This window comes from Peromyscus leucopus, chromosome 2 (genome assembly GCF_004664715.2).
Source record: "Peromyscus leucopus breed LL Stock chromosome 2, UCI_PerLeu_2.1, whole genome shotgun sequence".
NCBI lineage: Eukaryota > Metazoa > Chordata > Mammalia > Rodentia > Cricetidae > Peromyscus > Peromyscus leucopus.
In genome coordinates, this window is record NC_051064.1 from 56183948 (window position 1) to 56208993 (window position 25046).

The window sequence follows — 25046 nt, forward strand, 5'->3', positions numbered from 1 at the left end:
TCCAATCATTCAGTAAGCCAGCTGCTGAACGATGTGCGTCCTTAGTGTTGGTTCTTTGGGAGAGAAAGAAAACACACACACACACACTCTCTCTCTTACACACACACACACACACACACACACACACACACACACACGCTGGAAAAGAGGTGGCAGTAGATATGAAAGTGTCTTCTTTTAACCTCTCTTGAGGAATAATCTAAGAACCCAGCAGTTTCTGTAAAAGGGCAACGTGGCAAATTTTCAAAATCCTGAACGGAAAGAGCTTCAGAGGAATTCATCCGGATGTAACAGCGCTCCCTTCTCTCAGATTTTGACTTAAGAGAAGACAGATGTGCAGGCAGATGAGAAAGGCTGTACTTCCTGTCCACAGTATCCAGAATATGGACAGGGTGTAGGCTACAGCCTCTTAACCTTCCCTAACAACCCATCTCCCCACCAAAACACCCACCCACAGCTAATAAGTTGATGAGTTACTTCTGTATTCTTAGTTGCAAATACAGAATTCAGAAGGGTGGTCTACAGCCACACCGCCTTGAATGCACACGATCTCATCTTAGAAGCTAAAGAGGGCCAGGCCTGCTTACTTCTTGGATAGGAGAATTTAGATGGAGGCGGAAGAAAAGGCAATTATCAGAGAGGGATGCTTTTCATTTCCTCTTAAGATAATTGAGCTGGAACCTGGAGTCTGTGCTCTCTGGTTTTCCTGGGAAAAGAGCATCAAACTCAGGCTACGCAAGGCTCCCAGGCACCTGCTCAAGTGCTGTTTGTTGGCCGCTGGTCAGCTTGGAAAGCCATGTCTGTCTGGAGCTGCATGCCTTCCCGCCTTCTTCCTCTCTGGGGTCAGGGAACAACGTTTTTTGGTGTTTTTTTGTATACGGCGCAGGAAGAATTGATTGTTTCTCTCTGAGGCTCATTTCTGGGGAGGTTCTGTGCTTACATTGTTCACAAACACCATGTAATAATAAAAGTGGGAGCATGTCTTGTCTTAGGCCAAAGACCTAAATTCATACCTACTTAAAGGATATTTTAGCTGTCAGTCACAGACCCTCCAGGGCTGCCAGCTGGTCAAGTGCACCCTTTGTCTGGGGCAGGAATTCCCTGAGCACACCCAGAGGTCTGCTTGGACTGACCTGCCTCCAGGCGCTCTGGTCCCAACCTCAGCTGACTCTGATTATTAGAAAGTTTTTGTTACCCTAGCCACAAATCTTCCTTGGGCGATGAATTGCCCTGCTGCCTTGACTCTGTTCTTTGAGTCTTCCCCCTCCCAGATCCATTTCTTCCTTCCTACAATAAATAGTCATGCAGGGATTTAGACAGTCCGAGATCAGGCTCCCGTGTCTTCATGTCTTCAGGTAAAGTATCTTAGATTGTCTGGTGCCCCGAAAAGGACTAAGTTAGGACACAGTCGTGCAGGGCTCTGCTCAGCCCAGGAGCAGGGTTGTCACCTTACTTCAGGGTTTGTATCTGGGTTATTATGACTGGAGTTAGAGTCAGAGCCTGGCCTCCAGCAGCCCCCAAAAGCAAGGCTCGGCCACCGTCCTAAGATTCTAATTAGAGACAAGGGACTGTGAAAAGCAGAGATTTATTCAGTATAAATTGGTCCAGTGACCCCCCATCCCATCCCCAAGTCCATCATTGGAGCCCTGGCATGGGCTTTAGGTTTAAGTAGAGGAAGACTTGGAGTAAGGAGCAAGAGGTATGCAAAGTTAAATAATCCTGCTTTGGGCATGGTGTCAGTGGTCATAGCTTTGGTCTGGCAAGGGTGTCCAAAGAACTTCATATTGATTGAGAGGACAAGTTGGGTGTTCCAGGATGTGGACTTCCTCATGGACTATGTCCTCAATTGAGAGGTAGACTGTCCCTTGAAGTTCTCATAATCCAAGGTAACTCAAAAGGAAAAAGGGCCAGTAACTTATCTCCAACCTGTCAACCCTAAAAGGGGGACATTCCTTGATTGATTAGCACACAGACCTTCCCATCCAAGCAAGTGACCCACAGCAAAGGAGGCAGGCACAAAATGAGGGTCTCTATCCTGCTTTTCGTATCCTGTGGGCTCAAGGGAGGCAAAGCAGCTTCTTTTAAGTAGAAAGGCAGCTTCTAAGTACTTAGACCCAGTGTCTGATACTGGATGGCCTGGTCAGCCTGACTCTGGCTGCTTCTGAGCTGCTGTATTAGTTACCTGTGGGTGCTGTAACACCATCACCCATGGCTTCTAAAGCTTCCACAGGAGGTCGCAAAATCAAGGTGTTGGCACTGGGGTCCTCTGTGTGGAGGCTGGGGCAGGATTGGGGCGGAGCAGGGGAGGAGGATCCTTCCTTTGCTTCTTTCAACTAGGGTGGCTGTTATATTTCTTTTTTTGGTTTGTTGTTGCTGTTTGCTTGTTTGTTTGTTTTTGGTTTTTCGAGATAGGGTTTCTCTGTGTAGTCTTAGCTGTCCTGGAACCTTCTCTATAGACAGGCTGGCCTCAACCAGTCTCTGCCTCCTGGACGTCTCCTCTGCCTTCTGTATCAATTCTGTCTCTGCTTTGCTCTTACAAGGACATTCATGATGGGTCTACCTGCTCACCTAAAGCCCAGTAATGGAATTCTATGTCGCAAAAAGACTTTTAGTTCCCAAATAAGAGCATATTTACAGATTCCTTGATTTGAGATTTGCACAGATTTCTTCTAGGGGATGTGGATTTCACTCAGCCCTTGGCTCTCTATTTTACTTACATTCTTTTGCTTTGGAAAATTTTTAATTACATTTGTGTGTGTGTATGTGTGTGTGTGTGTGTGTGTGTGTGTGTGTGTGTGTGTATGTGTGTGAGTGTGTGAGTGTGATCTGCATGAGTCTGCACCATATGCATATCATAACTGGTGCCCTCTGTGAGCCACCATGTGGGTCCTGGGAATTGAACCCAGGTCCTCTGGAAGAGCTGCCAGTGTTCTTAATCACAGAGTCATCTCTCCAGCCCCTAGTGGTTATATATACACGGAAGGGGGGTTGTTATGTAGACCAGGATAGCCTCCAAGTTTTGATCCCTGTCCTGACTCGCCCTTTCGGTGCTCAGACTATAGGAATATTCCAACAGGCCAAGCCTGCCTCTGCTTTCCAGTCCCCACGTGTTCATTCTCTCCTGTCGGTCAGCATCCTGGCTGCTGACCTACTGGGTGCTCATGCTGCTCTGATCATCCTCTCCCTGTTTTGGGGGTGGGAGGGGCGGGGCCTGTGAGGCTCAGGCGGCCCAGAGCAGTGCAGGTCTTTCTGGTGCACACCCTCATTTCAGCAGCGTGCTCCAGCTTGTCGGAGGAGTTTTATCAATGGGAAGAGGCTGCTGCTGCTGCTGCTGTTAAAATATTCAGCAGCAGCTCTTAGAGTTACAGACAGTCCCCTGTGAGTGCCCTGGACAGAAGAGATGGGACGGGGGAGGGGGGGAGAATTTTGGGTCTTTGTATTTTCCCCCAATTTAGAAAACAAAAATCATTTGTTTTCTCAGGGCCCATATACACATCTATTTTCTATAAAAACAAAGAAAACAAGACAAAAAACAAAACCAGGAAGTATTGGTTGGAAGGCCTGAAAAGAATGTTGCTGAGCTCTCTTCCCTTCCCCTTCAACAAGCTCCATGCAAAGCCCTGCGGCCTTTTAAATGTGATTTACAATCTGCGGCTGCCTTCTGGGCTCACGGGGCAGTGTAGAGCACCCAAAAGCCTTGGGACAAGCAGGAGTGGTGGGTTTTATGTGCGGTTCGGTTCGCAGAGCTGAGGGAGAGCAGGGGACAGGATGGTGGCTTCAGGGGGCCAAAGTCTGAGCAGCTCCAGATTCTGCTCAGGGCTGTCCTCTCTGCTCCCAAGGTTCCAGCCTCACACCTGCCCAGAGCACCCTCCATGGCTGCTACTCCATTCCCAGATCACCCATGCTTTGCCAAAGAAGGCCAGTGCAGGGCAGGAAGCAGGAGAGGCTGGGGAGGAGACCGATGAATCATTTAAGTCCCTGCCTCACTTGCAGCTGACAGTCATTTGGCTCTGGGCAAGGTGCTATACCTTACAGAGACCCTTGGGCATGCCTTAGGGAAAGATCTAGAAAGGTTTCTGGAAGGGCCTGGCATTTGAACCAAGCCTCCATGAGTGAGTAAGACATTGAGAGGAAGAAGCAAAGCGGAACTATGCATTCAAAGGAATTGAGCTGCAGCCTCACCAGGGACCCAGGTTGCTGTTCAGGACCCATGGATGATGTGCAGGGGCCAGCATGATGGGCCATAGCTGGATCATAAGAATCCCAGGATTAAAGAAGACGTTAGGCTCATGTGGTAAGAAAGATATTCACAGGGAGCTGCTTGGAGCCTGGAGGGCTGGGTAGGGGCAGGGCAGAGATCTGTTCTGGTTTTGCCTGGTGGGTCTAGAGGATGATGCCTTTCCATCTTGACAAGCCTTGTCTGCTGGAGCTGCTTTGAGACGTCTTCATTTTACCTGTCTGGGATGGGATGCCTTTACAGGGTGGAGGGAGCCTCCCCTTCTGCCACTTCCCAGCTCAAGATGACACCCCCAGAGTTGCTTGGTCAGGCGGGATTTCTAGATAGCCTGTCCCATTTTGGGGGGACCTTCTCCCAGGTAGGCACTGAGACCTTCTCCTAGCTCACTCTGGAGGTTAGAAGCCGAGCACTCCAGGGCACAGACTTAGCGAGCTGTGTTGATTGAAGAAATAAACCAACAATGATGGTTATGACTGCTGGCATGGTTGCTTCTGTCTGGCTTCCGGCCATTCCGTGGCTCTTTTTATGGTCACCAGGTATATTGCCTAAGAGCAGATGTGGGCCTCTGGGGTGTTGTGAGGTAGACCTGCTCCTGGAGTCAGCGTGCCCTGTCAGGCAAGTGTGGCAAGAACTCAGGTAGTACTTAACTGCTCCGGACTCATAGGATGGAGAAGCCGCAGCCCTAGCCTCCAGCCTTCCCATCTATGCCTTGTTGTCCTGGGCCTGCCATGTGCTCCAGCTGGCTCTTCTTAGTGCCCTCTAGCCTTCATACTGGAGACCGGAGGTCTGTGTGGGACAGGGGAAAGTACTTGGACTTGTGACTCCATCAGCCTGGGTTTTTCTGGCTTCATGAACTGGGCCCACTATTTAGTTGCTCATTCATCTGATTATCGGGGCTTGTTAAAACTGCAGAAGAGTCAGTAAATGCCCATCTCCCTTTTCTATTATCTGAAGAGCTGTCAGGAGAAGAGAGACAAGACTTGTTTGGTTAGCTGGGCGTGGTGGCACATGCCCAGGCTTCTGACTTTTCAAGCCCAAAGCATTGGTGATATTTTGGGGTTTTATTCTTTGTGTTTGTTTTGTTTTGTTCCTGAGACAGTAGCTCTGTCCATCCTTCATTTTATCATCGTTCATTTCTTCAGTTAACACAGTTCGTTGAGCCTGGGCCCTGGAGTGGGCAGCCTCTAGCTTCCAGAATGAACTAGAAGGAGGGCTTGGTGCCTACCTGGGAGATGGTCCCAGAAAAATGAGACAGGCCACATAGGAATCCCCTGTGACTAAGCAATCCCGAGAGTGTAGTTTTTCAGGTAGCCCTGGCTGTCCTGGAACTCTGTCTGTAGACCAGGCTGGTCTTGAACTCACAGAGATCCGCCTGCCTCCGCCTCCCAGGTGCCTGGGTTTTATTATTTCACCAGTTGTCACTAAGTCTTGGAATCTGGCGAGCACCTCCCTGGCAGGGCCCCCGTGACTTCTAGACCAGGCAGCCTTGACACTGCATTTAATGCCTCAACACAGACTGCTAGTCCACTGCCTGGAGAGTTCTTCTAGGTACGAGGAACTGGGGGTGGGGGGGGGGGCAGTTCTCAGTTTTGTAGAGGTCACTGGGGAAGGAAAAAAAAAACTTAGCCCAGGGCTCTCTATAGCAAGGAAGGAATCCCTAGCCCAGGGAATCTGATGAACTTGGGGAATGTTCAGCCTTTTGGCCCTTGGGGAAGAATTATCTAGACCTCTTTGCTGCCTTCATGAAAACATGAATGGGAAAGGACTGAATTTTTGCCTTGAACTGGAATTGTCCGTGTGGAAAATCCCAGTGGAGATGGCGTGTGTTAGGGCCTTTCTCCTTCTGACTTCCTGCGAAGGAAGAAGAAAAAATGCAAACCTCTAGAATTGATTGACCTTTGTGCACAGGGGCTCTTGGGATATGCAGCTTGGCTGGACAAGTGCAGCTGTGTGCCTGAGAACCGGCCATGTAGATGCAAAATTCACACCTGAAGGAAATTACTCCCCGTTTTCATATGATTGTGTTCGGAAACTAATCTTCAAAGACAGTTTCAATTTTCCCAGCTGTCTGGGCAACAGATCCATATAGGCTGTGTCCAGGCATCACCTCTCTTGTATTTATTCTGCTCAACTTAATCTGGTTAGATTCTGTACACTTTTATAGATTGCCTATTACGTAAGCTCAGTCGGATGTTGAGAGCTTCGGGGTATGAGAGAATATATCACCAGCCCCGAGTTTTCTTTTCTAGCCAGGCTCCCGAGACTTGTGCCCAAGAGTTGTGGAACAGTGCTCTATTCACTGGGGATTGCTGAGTAGATTGATATGCCAGCCAGAGTCCCTGCCCCAGGCACTGAGGTCCTGATGGGTGGATGCTGAGGAGGGTTCTGTGAGAAGGCTCTTAGATGAGTCTGCAGCCGAGATGGGCCAGGCGGGGGTCACAAGTCTGAGCTAAGGTGCTGGGGAAGAGAGTGGACCACAGGTGAGGTAGCTCAGTAGTTTGGCCTGAGCTAACCTGTCTGTCTTCGGCCTCTCTCCCCATGCCTTGGTGATGAAAATATCCCCTCCGTGGCTGGTGCTTTAACAAGCTTCTGGACTTTGCTCTTGTACACCCCGCCCCCCACCCTCAGCCCTGTTTTCTTCCCAAGCTCATTATTGACCCTGCCCTGGCTTCTCACAGCACCCTGGCTCTTCTTTCCTCTTAGCGTGGTGCCACCCCCCACCCCCCACCCCACAAGAGATAGCAGTGGGATAAAGAAAGACTAAATAAAGTGACTGACGCGTTCCATGTCTGGCTCACCGGTTGAAACTGAAATGTTTGCTGAGAGAGGCATGAGGTGAAAACGGTGTGCCTGGTCCAGAGCGGAGAGACCACCGAGGTGTCCTCACAGGCGGGAGAGACCCCTTTAGAGAAGCAGATATACTTTTTAATATAGCCAAAAATGTGTTGATTGGGCCGGTTCCCGCTCATCTTGAGTCAGGTGCTTTCCAGTGCTGCTTCCTCCTGAAGGAGCATCCTTCTGTCCGCCTGCTTTTCCGCCTGTGGGCTGACAGAGGACAGTGGAGCAGCCAGCACCCAAGACCACCGTCTGTGCGTGGCTAAAGACCGTGGTGATCTTACAGCATCCTGGGCATTGCACCTCCATAACGTAGGAACTGGGGCTCTGCACCAGGAGATTTTTCTTGTGTTTCCTCTTTTCCTCTTCCGGAGAGGGATGAAGGAGATCCTTTGTGAGAGGCATGTTCTCGTAGGGAGGTCGTCACCACTGGAAAAGCGACTGCCAACTTTCTGATGATCAGAACCGCACTGTAAAAATACTCTGGAGAGTGCTGTTGACACTAACGTTTGGGGACGTTTCCAATAATCAAAGAGCTGCAAGTAAAAGCAGCGATGCTCCTTTATTTTCTTATTCTTGTAGCCCAGGCTGGCCTCAAACTGTCTGCAGCTAAGGATGACCTTGACTTTCTGATCCTCCCGCCCTCACTTTTCCAGTGTTGGGATTACAAGTGTGTGCCAACATACCTGGTAGTAGTCAGTGCTTGGGATCAAACCCCGGCCTCATCGTGCTGGACAAGCACTCTACCAATAGGGCTCCATCCCTAGCTGCAATGTTACCTTTATACATCTATCAAATTAAAGGACAAAGAGCATTTGGGGGAGTGGCTCTCCCACAGATGGAGGGAGCAAACTTGAGATAACCTGTCTGCCAGGCATTTTGGCTCTATCCGCTTTCAAAACTCATATGGGTTTGGTGCACACTGTAATACAAGTACTCAGAGGACGTGTGAATGTGTCGGGGGTCAGGATTTAATACCATCCTTGACTACATGGCATGTTCAAAGCCAGCCTGGGTTACAAACTGTCTCCCCAAACAAAAAAGCTCTCTGTGTTAGTGTGCAGTCTTTCACCCAGTAGGCCAGTCCTAAGAATAACCTGTGATGTATCAGGCAAAGATGGCTCTATCAGCATTGTCTGCAAGACACTGAAAAAGAACCAAGTGTCCAGAATAGGGCATCGCTTCAGACAGGATGCTTCTACCTATAGGACATTTAAAACTGTAGCACAATAGCAAAGGCACAGGGGAAACCAGGCTATAACTCATCTAAAAGATACGTTCTCAAGTTATGTTGAAAAATGTGTTTTCATACGAAAAGGAAAGATAATTAGTACCTTGGAGATTTTAGAGAATATTTTCTTATTTCTAAAAGATGAAAAATTTCTGCCAGGCACATGTGTTGCTCTTATAATTCGAGAGGGAAAATGATGTTATTTAAGAACAGAGACGCTTTGGGGAGTATTGTTTGAGCTCAGGTGCATTGAGAGCCAGCCTAGCACACCATCAATCTTGCAGATTCTCAAACAGGTAGCATTTTCGAAGGCAGCGTGGTCTTGGGTCCATTTGTGTGAATATTTATAGACGTGAAAGCTTGGGGCGGGGAGGAAATAGATTGATTTTTTTCCCCTTGAACTTTTGAAATTATTTTCTCCACTCCATTTGTAATTGAACCCACATCGCTATTCTTACTCCTTCCTTTCTTGAGTACTACAGTAGGCCTAAAAATATTAACCGGCTTAGGATGTGGCTTTTGCTAAAATCATTCCCCTTGAAGTCTTCAGGGGGTCCTCTCATGCTTTGAAATGGGACCCCAAGGAAGACTGCCCTCTGACATTTGTTTTGCCCTTCTCCTTGATATGTTTTGACCTCTATTTTCTAGCAACCTTAGACTCTTACACTGGAGACCAGTCCTGAATGGTTGGGATAATGGGCCCCATCAACCATAGAAGGAAGGAACCCAGGGGATGGGTAGCAGGGCTGGGCACTGTGTGCTGGAGAGGTTGCTGTGGGGGCCAATCTGGCATCACCTTATCCTGTAGACGTAACATTAGTCTGCAGAAAAAAAGATCAGAGCCGGGAGTATCTCGTTAAATATTAATTATAGTGATGCCTTTTGCCACGCATCTTCAGAGAGCTCTGGGCATTTCACAGACATTACCTCATCATTCATTCTTGTGAGAAGTGTTCTTGGGTGAGAAGTTGATGGCTAGGGTTATGATCCTCTGGGGGGGGGGCAAAACATAACAAATATTTTATTGTATTACTTTATTTATATACAAGGTGCCAATTACCTTCTAGATTTTTTATGTGTATTTCTAATTTTTTTTTTCATTTTATTAGTGTGTGTGTGTGCATGTGTGTAGGCATTGTTATGAATTATACACGAGTGGGGAACCCCCAGCTGGCCAGGCCAGAGTACCCCACGGTGGCGGCTGTGAAAGTCATTCACACCCAGGCGCTGCATCCACGTGGAGGGTTTATTATAATAGAGAGATGAAGAGAAAGATAGGAAAGAGGGAGACAAGGAAGAAAGAGAAAGGGAGAGAAAGCTCTGGTGTGCACACCTCAGGTTGGGGAAGGGGGAGGGGGGAGAGAGAGAGAGAGAGAGAGAGAGAGAGAGAGAGAGAGAGAGAGGAGAGAGAGGAGAAGAGGAAAAGGAAAAGGAAAAGGAAAAGGAAGGGGAGGAGTTTTTCCTTAAAATGAGGCTTTTACGTCAGGACGCAGGGCGGGTCAGAATATTACCAGGCTTGTGCACCCCCTGTGGAGGTCAGAGGGCAACTTTCAGGAGCTGGTTCTCTCCTCCCATTTTGAGATCTAACTCAGGTCAGCATATGCTCCTGGCAAGCACGTTTACCTGCTGAGGCATCTAGTGGCCTAGTTTATTTTGAAAAGGTCTCAGCCAGTCCGTGGTGGCGCACACCTTTAATCTCAGCACTCCGGAGGCAGAGCCAGGAGGATCTCTGTGAGTTTGAGGCCAGCCTGGTCTACAGAGTGAGTTTGAGGTTAGCTTACAGAAAGAGTTCCAGGAAAGGTGCAAAGCTACATAGAGAAACCCTGTCTCAACCCCACTTCCACCCCCACCCCCGCAAGAAAAGCAAAACCAAAGAAAACAAAACAAAACACCATAATTTTTTTTTTCTTTCTGGAGCTGAGGACCAAACCCAGGGCCTTGCCCTTGCCTACGCACTCTACCACTGAGCTAAATCTCCAACCCAATCTTTTTTTTTTTTTTTTTTTTTTTTTTTTTAAGAAAAAGAAAATCACAGGGCCGTGGTGGCACACACCTTTAATCCCAGCACTTGGGAGGCAGAGGCAGGTGGATCTTTGTGAGTTCGAGGCAGCCTGGCTACAGAGCGAGATCCAGGACAGGCACAGGCACGAAACTACACAGAGAAACCCTGTCTCGAAACACCAAAAAAAAAAAAAAAAAAAAAAAAAAAAAAAAAAAAAAAAAAAGAAAGAAAGAAAAGGAAAAAAAAGGAAAAGGTCTCCTATCTCCTGGGCAGGCCTTGAACTCACTGTGTATCCGAGACAATGACTTGGAACTTCTGATGCAATTGCCTTCACCACCAATCGTTGGGATTGTAGGCATGCCCCCCCCCCATTCCCAGCTTGTGCTGTGCAGAGAATAAAGAGTGCTAGGCAAGCACTCTAATGAATGAACTGCATCCACAGCCCTCTGCCCCCTCTCTCCTTTGAGATAGGGTCTTACTCTGTAGGCTCGGATGTCCTGGAACTCATAATCCTCCTGCCTCAGCCTTCCAAGTATGTCACTACATCTGGCCTCCCAGACAAATGTTTTACATTGTTAAACTCGGGAGTGGTCAGGACTAGATAACAAATGAAAAAAGAAAACAGAGGTGGGTTTGGTTTGGTTTGGGCATGTCTTCCTCCATGTCGTCCTGCATTCCTCAGAAGTAGAATGGCCTCCCTGCCCTTTCTCCCACTCAGGCTGACTGACGCTGGGGTGATTCTGGGAGTGGAATTTAACCTCCTTATTCCACACTTAGGGAGTTTGTTGATCTGGCTTCTCTGTGTCAACCCCACCCTCACGCCTCGACCCTGCTTGACGTGCCCTTTGTTCTCTCTTTGTTGGTATTTGTTTATGGTTTTGTTTTTGTTTGAGACAGGGTTTCTCTGTGTAGCCCTGGCTGTCCTGGAACTCTGTAGATTAGGCTAGCCTTGAACTCATAGAGATTCACCTGCCTCTGCCCACCGCGCCCAGCTGCCCTTTGTTCCTTACCACCGTGAAGTTTGGGTCTTGAGGACAGCCCTGTGCCCTACCCGAAGTACTTTCTCTTTCTAGCGTCTCTCTGGGCAGCTTTGCAGGACTCCCTGTCCTGTGCTGCGGAGATGGGTCCCCTCCCTGGGACCTCGCTCTACTCTGAGTTCTCCCGCAGACTCCTGGGCTTCCTACCAGCTCCGGGGCGTGCTGCCTTTCACTGTGTCTTAGTGGCTCACGTGTGCTCCCTGATGACATCCCCAGCTGCAGGGACAGGTTGATTATCTTTATGTCTCTCTCAGCGCCTCGCACACATTCCAGATGTAAGTGCTTATTGAGTGAAAGAATGAAATGGACACAGTTTTAAGCTAGAGGTCTGTGGTCTATGCCAAGTCCCAAGGGATGTGAAGGACAGAGGTCACTGATAGAATCCCACTTAGCCTGACTTCTCCTCCTTTTTTTTTATTTGGTTTTTCGAGACAGGGTTTCTCTGTGTAGATTTGCGCTGGAGCCCAGGCTGGCCTCGAACTCACAGAGATCCGCCTGCCTCTGCCTCCCGAGTGCTGGAATTAAAGGTGTGCGCCACCACTGCCCGGCCTGACCCTTCCTTTGACCCCGTTCACTGCAGCCCTTGCTGCCCACCTGCCCGCTACACGCATGCCCATGCCATCGCCCTCCACTGTGTATTAAATCTCCTTCTCTCGTGGAGGTTTAAGCACAGGTAAGCAGAGACAGTGAGAGCCCCTTTAACGTTACCCTGCTCTCTTATCTTTCTAGTCTTCTCCGCCTCTTGTGCCAGGCATCCGTGATGCACAGGATCCTAGAATTATAAAGAGCTTTACCTGGAGCCTTCTCTGTCCCTGAGAGCTGGCACGAGGGCCCCCGATCACTTTGTGCTCCACCTGGGGCTGGCTGCATGAGGCTGGGCAGGTTATTTAATCTTCCTGTGCCGTCATTTCCCCATCTGTTAAGGGAGGATAATGTGCTTGGGGGTGACCTGCCCCTCCGGGCTCCTGTGAGGCTTAGTGAACTAATGCTCTTGCCGTTCACGTCAGCCGAAGGTGACTGGGCAGAACCAGCTGGGGACCAGGTGTTGGGTCCCCATAGAATGGACCCATCCTAAGACCTTGGGTGTTACCGCCTGGGTTGCCCTTGGCACAGAGGAAGCCAGTGTGCCAGCCTCTAAGGTTTCCTCCTTTGGCTGGCTCAAGTGGCTGAGGTCTTGAGGATGACAATGGCATGCAGAGGACTTCCGGGCTTGATGCACTGAAAGGAGAGAAGCCAGCCTTGTCCTGGGGACAGCGCTGCAGCCCAGCAGCAGCAGCAGCTAGGAGGGCCCAGTCCTGGGGCAGCGCTGCAGCCTGGGCCAGAAACCACCACACTGTGCCCACATGGCCTCACCATCCTCTCCGCTCCACCTTATTGATGAGCTTGGATACCCACATTCCTCTGGCTGCAGTCCTGGGAACGTTGGCCTTTTATCTTTAAGACTAGCCTGGGAGCAGTGTCCCGGGATGAAGGGGAGGTGTCCTTGTGGAGAAGAGGTGAGGGATTCATGCCTCGGAGGAGCCCCTTCAGCTCAGACTGACTGGTGAGTAGTCATTTCCCACTCTGAAATGAGTCTGGTTTGCTCTAGACTGCTCTTAGACTGGGACCACTTTGGCTTTCAACTGTACTGTCTATTCTCTGCATGTGTACATGCAGCAATAAACATACCAGAACACAGATTTAATTAAATACATGTATATTTAGATAAATATCCACTTCAATAGCATGTTTGTTCTCAAGCATTCCGTTAAAATCTGTTTGAGTCAAGGCCCCCTTTTAGTCGTAATGACAATGTAATTATCCGGGGTTCTTCTCAAATATGCCTGGCAAATATCTCTTATGTGTGTGCTGGCAAACACTTGTGTCATTAGTCATTTGTATGTAGATAGCATAATTATTAAATACTTCTGGCACTAGATTGCTCACAGATTTTCAGAATTATGGGGTTGTAGGATGTAAATAACAAGGAAGATTTCAGGTTCTCTCCAGGGCTCCTTTGTGTGTGTGTGTGTTGTGGGACTAGGGCATGGGTGCCCTGGGACAGTTGTGAACGTCCGTGGGCAACTCTCGGGGAGCTGGTTTTCTCCTAGCGTGGCGTGAGCTCCAGGGAGCAAACTCCGGTCGTCAGCAGCAAGCGCCTGGACCACTGGGCTGTCTTGCCGGCCCCCAGCTCAGATTTTGTTCAGCGCAGTGGTGTCCTAATTGGGTAATGCGTGGGCTTGGACTACACAGTGACCTGGTAACAGGGTCGGGTCAGTTTTTTACTGAACCTCTTTCAAGTTCAGATTCCTCCGTCTATTGTCTAGACCTCTTTAGACACTGTAGACTTTAACTTCTGAAATACACATAAGATGGGGGAAATTCACAGTTTTATTGAACTCTCCCCTACATCTGGATCGAATTACAATGAAATTTCTAGTCTTAGAAAGATGACCCTGCCTTACCATAGCTGGTTCCCTTGACCTGAGTCTCTGGTTGATCTGACAGTCTGCTCCGTGAGTCCTTGAAGTGTGGCTCCCTTCAGGGTTACACACCTGTGGTCCGAGTGCTGGAGATCCGGAAGCAGGAGGATCAGGAGTTCAAGGTCATTATTGGCCTGGGCTACATGGACTGTCTCAGAAACAAACAAAAACCAAAAATAAAACAGGGGCAGAGATATGGGGGAGGGAGGGAGGGAGGGAGAGAGGGATGATGAAAGACTTTGCAGAAGTCATGATGCTCGTGTTGTGGGGTAACAGCTAACACAAGTTGTTTGGGGTTTTGTTTGCTTGTGTTTGTTTTGTTTTCTGAGACAGGGCCTCCATGTCTTCCTGGCTTTTCTGGAACTCACTGTAGAGCAGGCTGGCCTCAAAATCACAGAGATCCACCTGCCTCTGCCTCCCAAGAGCTGGGGTTGAAGGTAGGCGACACTATGCCTGCATGCCTAGGTGAACAGTAGTTTTGACCTGGAAGATTTGGGGCTAAGTCAGTACATTCTAGACAGAGGGAGAACAGGTAAAGGCACGGCAGGGATGCTGTGGGTAAAGACATGACATGTCAGGGATGCTGTGGGTAAAGACATGTCAGGGATGCTGTGAGTAAAGACATGTCAGGGATGCTGTGGGTAAAGACATGACATGGCAGGGATGCTGTGGGGAAAGAAAGACATGACATGTCAGGGATGCTGTGGGTAAAGACATGTCAGGGATGCTGTGGGTAAAGACATGTCAGGGATGCTGTGGGTAAAGACATGTCAGGGATGCTGTGTGTAAAGACATGTCAGGGATGCTGTGGGTAAAGACATGTCAGGGATGCTGCGGGTAAAGACATGTCAGGGATGCTGTGGGTAAAAGCATGTCAGGGATGCTGTGTGTAAAGACATGACATGTCAGGGATGCTGTGGGTAAAGACATGGCAGGGATGCTGTGTGTAAAGACATGGCAGGGATGCTGTGGGTAAAGACATGGCAGGGATGCTGTGGGTAAAGACATGGCATGTCAGGGATGCTGTGGGTAAAGACATGTCAGGGATGCTGTGGGTAGGGATGCTGTGGGTAGTTTTGGATGGAGGTTATTTGAAGGTGATTAGAAGAAAATGAGGCTAGGTAAGTAGGCCAGTATCCAAAGCAGGAGGCTCTTCTTGTACCCACCTAGGAGTCATTCTTCATCCTGGAGGCAGTAGGGAGCCATTGAGCGGTTTCTCATAAACAAGGCCTGGGCAGAGCTGTGTTTCCAGTGGGGTTACAGGCAGTGTGGGGCAGGGGGAGTGTGAGGAGAGCCTCTTGTTACTCTTGCTCTGTAACTTCTGCCTCAATGTGTTGATGGATTGGAAATTGTCTTAATGCTTAACTAGGAGGTAATTGCTTTTCTTAGGATGGCCATTGGATTTTGAAAGGGCATAGATTATTGTCTGGGGGGAGGCAGCTCTAATTTTATAATCGGGCATGTGCAGGGAAATAGAAACTGCTTAACAGAATGGCTTTATAGGAAACTTCTAGAGCAAACTGCTTCCTTCCTTCTCCTTTTGCTTTTAAACATTTTGTTTTATATGTTTGTGTCCACTTCACCCAGTAATGGTCTGGGGATGCCAGGCCCCATAAAATCTACCAGTAGTGAATACCTAAACATGGGTTTCATTCACTTTTTCCTGTGGTGATATTGTGTTCCCCAATATATTGTGCACCCTAATAAACTTATCTGGGGTCAGAGCTACTAGATATAGAGGCCAGGAAATGGTGGCACTCACACTTTTAATCCTAGCATTCCAGAGTCAGAGATCCATGTGGATCTCTGTGATTTCAAAGCCACACTGGAAACAGCCAGGCATGGTGACACACACCTTTAATCCCAGGGAGTAATGGCAGGAAAGAGAAAGGTATATAAGGCGTGAGGCCTGATTCAGCTTTTAGGCTTTAGCACCAGTTCAGCTGAGATCCATTTGGATGAGGACTCAGAGGCTTCTGGTTTGAAGAAACAGGATCGGCTGAGAAGTTGGCGAGGTGAGGTTAGCTGTGGCTTGTTCTGTCTCTCTGATCTTCCAGTGTTCACCCCAATACCTGGCTCCAGGTTTGTTTTTATTAATAAGGCCTTTTGAGAGTCATGTGACATTTCCAACTCTTGCTCATCTTCCCTCACTCTGGACTAACTGATGAGCGCCCGGTGAAGCTCGTCTGACCCGTGTTGGAGTGGCTGTGAGAGGAATGTCTTAGGAGAGAATGTCATGTGCGTCATGACTGGTCATATATGTTGTGGAAACTGTCACTGTTGACTTTTCTGTCCTGGGCATTTGTCAGCTTGTGCCATTGGCTTAGTCACTCAACCAGTATTAACTGAACACCTGTCTAGCACTGGAGTCATGTGAACCAGAGAATTATGGCAGAAGGCTTATTGTCCAGCAAGTAAATGATCAGTTCTGAGGGAGGGAAGGTGCCAGGCACTACGGGAGCACTTTGCTCAGAGTCAGAGGTATAAAGTGGAACCTAATAGTCATTTGGTGAGGGCTGGAGAGATGGCTCAGTGGCTAAGAGCACTGGCTGATCTTCTAGAGGACTGGAGTTCAATTCCCAGCACCCACAGGTCAGCTCACAACTGTCTGTCTATAACCCCAGTTCCAGGGGATCTGGCACTCTCTCAAAGAAATACATGCAGGCAAAACACTAATGCACATAAAATAAATAAGTCATTAAAATAAAAAAAAATCATTTGGTGAGGATTAGTAATTGCCTAGAGTTGGGGGCACAGGGTCTTGGGAGTGTCTAATTATGAGTCTGGGGTTTGAGGGGAGCCATGAAGTTGCCCTGAAGTCAGATGCTCAACCCCATGGCTGTGCTGAAAGCAGGACTCCTCTCCCCCCCAGACAGGGTTTCTCTGTGTAGCTTTGTGCCTGTCCTGGAACTCACTCTGTAGCCCAGGCTGGCCTCGAACTCACAGAGATCCGTCTGGCTCTGCTTCCTGAGTGCTGGGATTAAAGGTGTGCGCCACCACCGCCCGGCGAAAGCAGGACTTTCATAGCTCAATAAAGCTGTGTTGAAAAAAAAAAAAAATCATTCAGGGACTGTAGCTCAGTGGTAGAGTGCCTGCCTAGTGTGTATGAGGCCCTGAGTTTGAGCCCCAGCCCTACCAAAGCAGACAACCAGGACCATAGCAGCAACGGTGATAACAACATCTACAGGGAAGCCAGCAGTGGAAGGGCTATACCAGCAATGAAAGGTCCCCTCTGGGAGCAGAGCAGGAGAAGCCTAAGCAGGCCTGGAACTCTCTGGAATGTGAGAGTATGGAGAGGCTGAAGGGAGAGACACACGGGGCCTGGGCAGTCAGGGCCTTGACGGCCTAGAAACAATGATGGCAGCCGCCGTTTGGGCAGCGTCTCTCTGTGCCAGGCACGGCGCGTTCTGAGCAGTTACACGCATTCCTTCCTTCAGACCCACACCGGCCTTGTGCGGCAGGTGCTGTTATTGTCGCCACTTTATCAGTGGGGAGCTAATCTGCCCAGAGTCACCCATCTGTGAAGGAGCAGAGCGGAGACAGAGCTCGCAGTGAGAACCTAATACATCACCCTAAAAGTTACGGGCGGCGGAGAGGTTTGTGCAGGAGAGTGACCGTCAGAGGCACGTCTTAGAAGATCATTCCGGGACATGTGGCGTAGAGAGAGAGAAACACCAAGGCTGGGGGGCCAGGTGCTGCAGTGGTCCACCTCCGAGGCCATGCCAGCTCCACCATGTCCAGTGGTGGTGGAGGCGGGAGGACGTGGAGACTTGAGAGAGCACCTTCGCAGGAGCGAGGAGTGGCTAGATTTTGCTGTTGCTCTGGTTTCTGTTGTTTCGTTTGGGCAAGGCTGGAGGAGCTTAGACCCAGGGCCTCATGCATGCTAAGCCAGCACTGACCGCCAGCTACCTCTACAACCCCCAAACGCAGATAGATGCCCCCAAGCCTGGGTTCTGGGCTTGGGAAGTAGAGTGGGGAGGGTTGCTGTTGGTGCAGCTGCCAGGGTCCTGTCCCTGTGTGAGCTGGCCGCGGCTGCTTGTGACAGAATAGATTCGACTTCTGACTTCTGCCAATCAGAATCTTAATGGAGGTAGCAGGGCTTCGGGATGTGTCTTGATTTAAGGGTGGAGATGAGGGTACAGAAAGAAGGGCTAGCTGAAGCTCCTGCGGGGGGCAGGATTGGGGTGACCTGAGGCGTGTCCCCGCTGCTTCTTAGACTGGTGTGCCTTCACTTGGCACATTCGTACTCTCCAGGGAACCCGCGCTCCATCCCTTCACAGAGACCTCTCGGAGCCTTAGAAGAGGTTTCCTTGCTGCGCAAACGATAAGAACAGATGCATTCCTAGAATTTACTCCCCAAACCAAAAACCCCACATGTTAGATCAAATTTGTATTTCCCACCTGTCTTTGCCCAACATCAGGTTTGCTTCCTCCAGAAGAAAATGGCTTCACAGATTGTGGTCATATAGGTATATAGCCTATGGTTTACAGCCCACGTTAAATCGAAGTGTGTGATTTGACAGCAGTTTCTGGAATGCTCTTTGGTTTCTGGTTAGAATTCAAGAGAGTGTGCGTGGTATGGCTGCCCTGCTATTGACTGTCACCCTTTCCTTCGTATGTACCTCAGCAGGCATTAGTTACATGTCTCTTTCCTTCTCCCCATGGGCAGCACTGGGCTCTGCTGAGGCTGGGGACAGAGCAGAGTGCTTCACCAGGGCTGGCTTTCTACATTTCCGGGCCCTGTGGTGTGGGGGATCTGCACATCCCATTGGCGTCCATTCACAGCCGTCAGCGCCGCTCCTCACGGCTGCCATCGCCCAACAGCTGACCCGATTCCCTGAATCGCTGGCTGTAAACCGTGCAGTTCTGCAAGGGGGAGAAGGTTTCCGGGCAGAATGCTTAATTAGGGCTTAATTAAGACAGCCAGAGTAACCCTTCGGCCTGAACCTTGTGCAGGGTCCTGATTGGCAGATGGCACCTGGCCCTCTTGGCCCTCTGACAGCAATCAGGCCTCATGCAGAGATGAGCCAGACCCATGCTGCCCTGAAGAGTTATTTCTTAGACTCTACAGGATGTGATAGGCATCCTTTTCCTTGAGAATCCCACACTCTTGACTTGTATTGACTAAGAGTCATCTGTGTGTTTTATTTTGTCTAGAACGTAAGGAATTCGTCAAGGGCAGGGGCCATCACTGGGTAACCTGGGTCCCCGATACCATGCCCCAGCACAGATCTCAGTGAAAGAGGGGATTGGCGTGAGTGGAATGAGTCATACTGACTTAGAGGTCCCTTTTTAACTTGAGATGGTTGAAAACTCTTCAAACTAGAGTCTAAACCCCAGGGTGTGGACTTGAAAAATACAGAGTAAGACCATGGCCAAGTATCTCATCTGTGGGAAGGGTATGAACTTCAGACTAGGGACCAGAGGGTCGAACAAAGCCTTGGTGTCCCCAGCCGTGGGCCACAGCCCTGTGAAGTATACCTTGGGCCCAGCTCTGGAAGCCGTTGTTGATATACTGTGCTGTAATTGTGGTTGGTTTTGATCAGAGAGGATTGGAAGCCACCTCACTCCCTAGACAGACACATGGAGTCACAGCTCAGTCTGCTAGCAAGGCGAGCCGTGGCTCTGGGACCCCTCAGTCTAAATTTCCCAAGCAATGCAAATGTGGATTTTGGTTTTGGTGCTCATGGTATCGAATGTGCCCAGAGGGTTTTGGAAATTTGCTACTGCCTAGGGATATCTGATGAATCATTTCATAGTAAAAAACACAGACCTAGATTTTAGTCCTCACTGTACAATTTGGTTGAATTATTCCCCGATGATTGTCAATACTTCTACTAATGAGAATAAAGACATTTGTAATAACCAACATGTCGGTGGAGAAGGAAGAGACTCTCCTCAGTGCCTGGGGAACATCAGACACCACAGACTCTAAAGAACTCTGTGCTGAAGGTCCCTGCAGACTTCCATCCCTGCTCCTGGACACTTTGTACACCTGTGTAGTGTTGCACCCCAACAGAAAGGGTCCTGGATGCCAAATCTGTGCTTCCATTCAGGATGGCTTTTGTTGACTCCCTTGTATATTTCTGATCTGGTCAGTTTCATACTTTTTGAAATGATAAATGCACAACAGTAAATTTACCTGTGGGCATCTCCAGCCTTAGCCATTTTAATGTATACAGTTGGTGGCAGTTAGATATATTCACAGTTGCATAATCATTACTACTATGTAAAGTTTTTATCATCCCCCAAGTGAATCCTATACCCAGTAAGCATCATTTTTCAGTCCCTCCTTCCCACCAGGACTGGGCAGCCACCAGTCTGTCTCTGTATAGACTTGCTAACTCTGGACATTAAATGTAAGTGGGAGCATACAGTATTTTATCCTTTGGGTCTGGCTTCTTTCAGTCAGCATGTTTTCATGATGTATCCATGTCATAGCATGTATCAGCGCTTCATTCTGTTTAGTGGCTGAGACATATTGCATTGCATGCATATGTCGTGACTTCTTTACCCATTTATTCATTGATGCCCTTTGGGTTGTTTCTGCCACTTGGCTATCATAAATATCTCTCCATGAACATTATTGTACAGGTTTTCTATGAACGTTTGTTTTCAGTTCTTTGGGGTGTATACCGAGGAGGGCACTTGCTGGGTCAGTGTTATTCTAAGGTTAGCACACTGAGAATGCTCTAAACGATTGACACAATCTCTTTGAACCTTCCTTCTCCTTAGTCTTCTCTGGTTGCTCTCAGGCCTCCCTGGCTAGCTCTTCTCACATGGCATCCGTGGTTCTTTAGCATCTGGAATGACAGTCCCACCCATTCCCCCTCAGCTCTGTCCATTCTCCCCCAGTGGTGTTCAGTCTTAGCTGTACCCTGCAATCCCCAGGGTTCCTTTAACAGCACATGCCCACCAATGTCCCATTTCACTGGTGACAGGCTCTGGAAAGTCTAAGGTAACTTCCTGGTAGCATGGTTAGTGAGAGTTGGTCCAAACCAGGACGTGTCAAAGTCTCTGCTCTTGATGTAAGGGGACAATGGGGAAGACCTCTGAGCCCAAGTGGAGGGAGGAAGGTCATGATATGACACCAGATGAGAGCATCTGAAAACTGCTTGAAAACTGTAGCGGTCTCCAGCAAGTAGTCCTTTTGTCTCGCTCTGGATCAGGTGACATGTCTCTGACTCTTCCAGGGACTGTGAGGATTGTGATTGCAGGGTCTCTCCTATCCACCCGCCCCCCACTGTCTCTGTCCGGCATCCTGCTGCTGATCAGTCTTTCTTATAGGAACAGGTAGAAATCTGAGCGGGCTCAGGGAGGAAGAAAGCGGAAGCGGTGGTGTTTGTTTAGGTGTGTCCTGGCTAAGTACCTGGGTACAGATTTGACTCAGAGAACTAGAAAAATGGGCAGAAGCCCGGGGTGAGATCTCAGAGTCAGTGAAATCCAATGTGAAGGGGCTGACACTGATCCCGTCTCTGTCCCCCAGCATTTAACACGTTCTACACTCCTTTATTGTGCTTGGTGTAATTGGAGCCCCCACCAGAATGTATGAGGATTTAGAGTTTTGTTGTCCCAGTGTGTCCCAAGCCCTAGAAAAATACCTAGTACAAACAAGATTCTGGATTCTGGATTTTCACATGAAGACTGTAAGAAGGGCTGGGGGACAGTTCAGGAAGTAAGCGTGCCTTCGGTGCAAGCGCAAAGACGAAGACCCGAGTTCACATCCACGGCCCTCACGTAAGAAGCCCTGCATAACTGAGTGTGCCTCTAACCGCAGCACTGGGGGGTGAAGACACACACTCCTGTAATATAATCAGGTTGTCCAAGTTCATTTGCACAAACCCTTCACTTTACAGCTGGGAAAACCGGGATTTGAGTGTAAAGGGGTGTGTGTGTGACTGGGTCCTGAGTCCAGCTGGTAACAGCAGGGGCCCGATTACAGATCTCCTGTCTCCCTACGGAGAGAGCTCTGTTCCTCACCCCCTGAAGACAAGGGGCTTGGCAGCTGCATGTAATTCAGCAGTGACATTTGATTTTATCTCTGAGGGTTGCCTCAGAGACCCCAGGACAGCTGAGGTGAGGTGTAGGCCACACTGGTATCGGAGTCAGCCCTTTCCCACATCCTTTCCAGGGCTCATTGTCCATCTGATAAGGAGGATGAATTGTGTGACCAACTTCCCATCATCCTCTTGGAGTGGCCTGGGCCCCATGCCCCCAAATCACTGTCCAAAAAAGAAAGAAAGAAAGATGCGGCCTGAGTTCCCATCAGTGCTGGCTGCTGCCTCTCTGGAGCTCCCAGAGGGCCATGCAGAGGCCATCTGCAGTGAGCTAGATAAGAAGCTCAGCTCTCTCTGAGATGCCCAATCTTGTCAGGCAGATGTGTAATCTGAGGACATGTGATCCCAGGATACTCGGGGCCATCATTTCCAAGAACATTTGTGTTTACCCTCTGCAGCACAGGACGATTTGGGGTGATGATGGAAATGGATATTTTCTGTTTAAATTGTTGTGTATGCATTTTTCTGTGACTAGGGGAAAAGCCAAAGCTGACCAAACCTGTGGGTCAGTGAATATTAGTTTAGGGGAAGGCACCACACCATGGGGTCATTTCCATGTATAGAGTGTGCTATCAGGATGGTGGCCTGGCAGTGTGCTGACATGGCCAAAGTCACAGAGACAGCTGGCAATCATCTGTCATTTGGGAATGCCGCCATGGATTGTGGTGACCCTGGGTGCTTTCTCAAGAGCCATTTCCTGTGTCTCCTTTGCACCTGGTTTAGCGTGAGATGGCCGAGGATGCTGATGACCAGGGCCCCGGACACTCCAAGTGTGAGATGGGAAGTTAATCAGCATCAGATGGAAAATGAGCCCCGGAAAGGACGTGGGGGAGGGCTGTGTCTAACACTCATGCTACGGGGCTAAGGAGACCTAGGGAGCCACTTGGAACCACTGGTTTTTCTTTGGTCCATGGTAAAACTCCTGTTAGGCACCAGAAGCCCTTTTCTCTAAAACAAAAGGCACTGGGTGGAGATATCTCTTGAAAAGACAAGCTGAGGAAAGGAAGATGGAGGAGGCGCAGGCACATGAGATGAAATAATGCCATTCAGCTTCTCCTGGACTGCTTTTATGAGAAATGAAGTAATGCCATTCAGCTTTTCCTGGACTGTTTTTATGGTCCGGGCGAAATGACTTGTGAATAGATTCTGTATCAGACCAGTGTCGACTGGGCTCCTTCAAGGGAAAAGATATAAAATGCCTCCCTGGGGTCCTTGTGGCCGCCGGACTAGAGAAGTGTCTTGTGGTCTAGGACAGATGCCCCTTCTTTTCTCAGAATGACATTGTCTTGGTAAGTGGCGTATCAATCTGAATTCCTTTTAAGAAATTCAGGTGAATTTCTTATCCTTCACCGAGCCATGGCCACTGTGAAGAACCACAGCAATAGCAGCTCATTGTATTAGAGATGTATATACAAAGCCGGGTGCGGCGGTGCATACCTAGCCACCCAAATTTGATCCCTGGAACCCGATGGTAGAGGGAGAGAACTGACCCTTGAAAGTTGTTCTCTGACACACACATACAATGCAATTAAGACAATAAAATAAAAAGATAATATGAGCTTCCCTAAAATATTTACTAATAACTTTTTCTTTGGGTTTAGAAGTTTAAATAAATTATTCTGATCTTACCACTGCATTTTAGGCTTCCGTGTCTCTGTCATTATTCATTCAATAAACACTGCACAGTACTCAAAAATCACTGCTAGGCTATGCCTGGGTCCTACTCTCCTCCTCCCTTCAGAGAACCTACAGTTGAGGGGACAGAAAACAAGCCCGGAGTCCCCATGGACTTAGAAAGCACAGGCAAGATGTAGATGAGCCGGCCTCGCTGGGTGGAAGGGACGACGTGGTGCTGTGATTGGGCACCTGTGAAACTGCCCTGAATGTGGTGAGGCTTGAGCTGTGTGCCGAAGGTCAAATCGAATTAGAATTAGTTCCAGAGAAATGGGAGGTCATCACAGACACTGTGAAGGGCTACAGAGGAGGAAAGAAGCCGCAGGATAGAGGGTTGAAGATCTTTATCCGCTCCAGGCCTCAGTTTGTCTTCAAGTTAGCCCATGAATCTGTAGGTAAAAATGCTGATTTCTCCTCATTAGACTTTGAGTACTGTGTCCCCCTAAAAGGCTTGTGGATTGAAGCCTTCTTTGCCTGCAGAGGGATTTTGTCAAGTGATTGGGTCCCAAGGCTCCGACCTAATCGATGAATTAATCCCTTGATGGATTCATATGTTGGCATATTGGGAGGTGGAGCCTACCTGGCTAAGTCGTCACTAGAGGAATGCTCTGGGAAGATGCACTGTGTTCTCAATGAGGTGAGCAACTTGTGCGTCTGCTACTGTGATGTTCAGCCTTATCCCAGGCCCAGAGCGATGGAGCCAGCCAGTCATGGACTGGAAACTGAGCTCAAACAACCCCTTTCTCTCTCAAGATGTATTCGTGGGCATTCCATCAGTCATGGGAAACTAACACACCCCTTTCCTCCAAATTTGTCATAAGAGCCGTCTTTTGGTAGAAGATAAAGTTATATTCATGCAAAAAGCTTGGAATTTAGGGATAAGGAGCCCTAGAGGAATAAAGAGGAATTACAGGAGGGTAGCATTTCAGATCTGTGGAGAAATCGCTGGTGGGATTAGCGGACATAAGCCAGAGGCCTTGTGACTTTCCCACAGAGAGCAAGCCAGGTGCCCAAGTCTGAGCTCAGTGATGTCTTCAGGAGCCCCCAGGTTTTATCCAAGACCCACGATAAAATGAGCATTCTCAGGCCCCACCTGACACCCGCTGAATCAGTTCTTCCTTGGCTGTGGTTCTCTCATTTCTTCTTTTTAAAAAAAGACTTAAGTGTTTTTTATGTGGATGGGTGTTTTGCCTGCCTGCATGTCTGTGCAGCATGTGTGTGCCTGGTGCATGTGGAGGGGGCTGGAGTTAGAAATGGTTGTGGGCCGCCGCCTGGATGCCGGAACCGGAACCAAAGGGTTCCAGTGCTGTTAACCACTCAGCCGCCATCTTTCCAGCGGCCTCCTCCCAGCAACTCCACCCGCAGTGAACATTGTTATTTTGTTTTCTCTTTTAAGCAAAAGTGTTCTATTTTTCTTTTCAGAATAACAAAATCACGTGGTGTTTCTATATTGCTTAAAACAAGGAAATTGAGTTATATGTAACAAATGACCTACAGCTTACAGTGTAACC

General features: G+C 48.8%; 1 protein-coding gene and 1 pseudogene across 1 annotated transcript in view; one reads left to right on the forward strand and one right to left on the reverse strand.

Moving 5' to 3' along the window:
- The window catches only part of Frmpd1 (FERM and PDZ domain containing 1), a 105038-nt gene that overhangs the window by 5855 nt on the left and 74137 nt on the right, over positions 1 to 25046 (forward strand).
- On the reverse strand, positions 7157 to 7492 carry LOC114710584 (annotated as a pseudogene).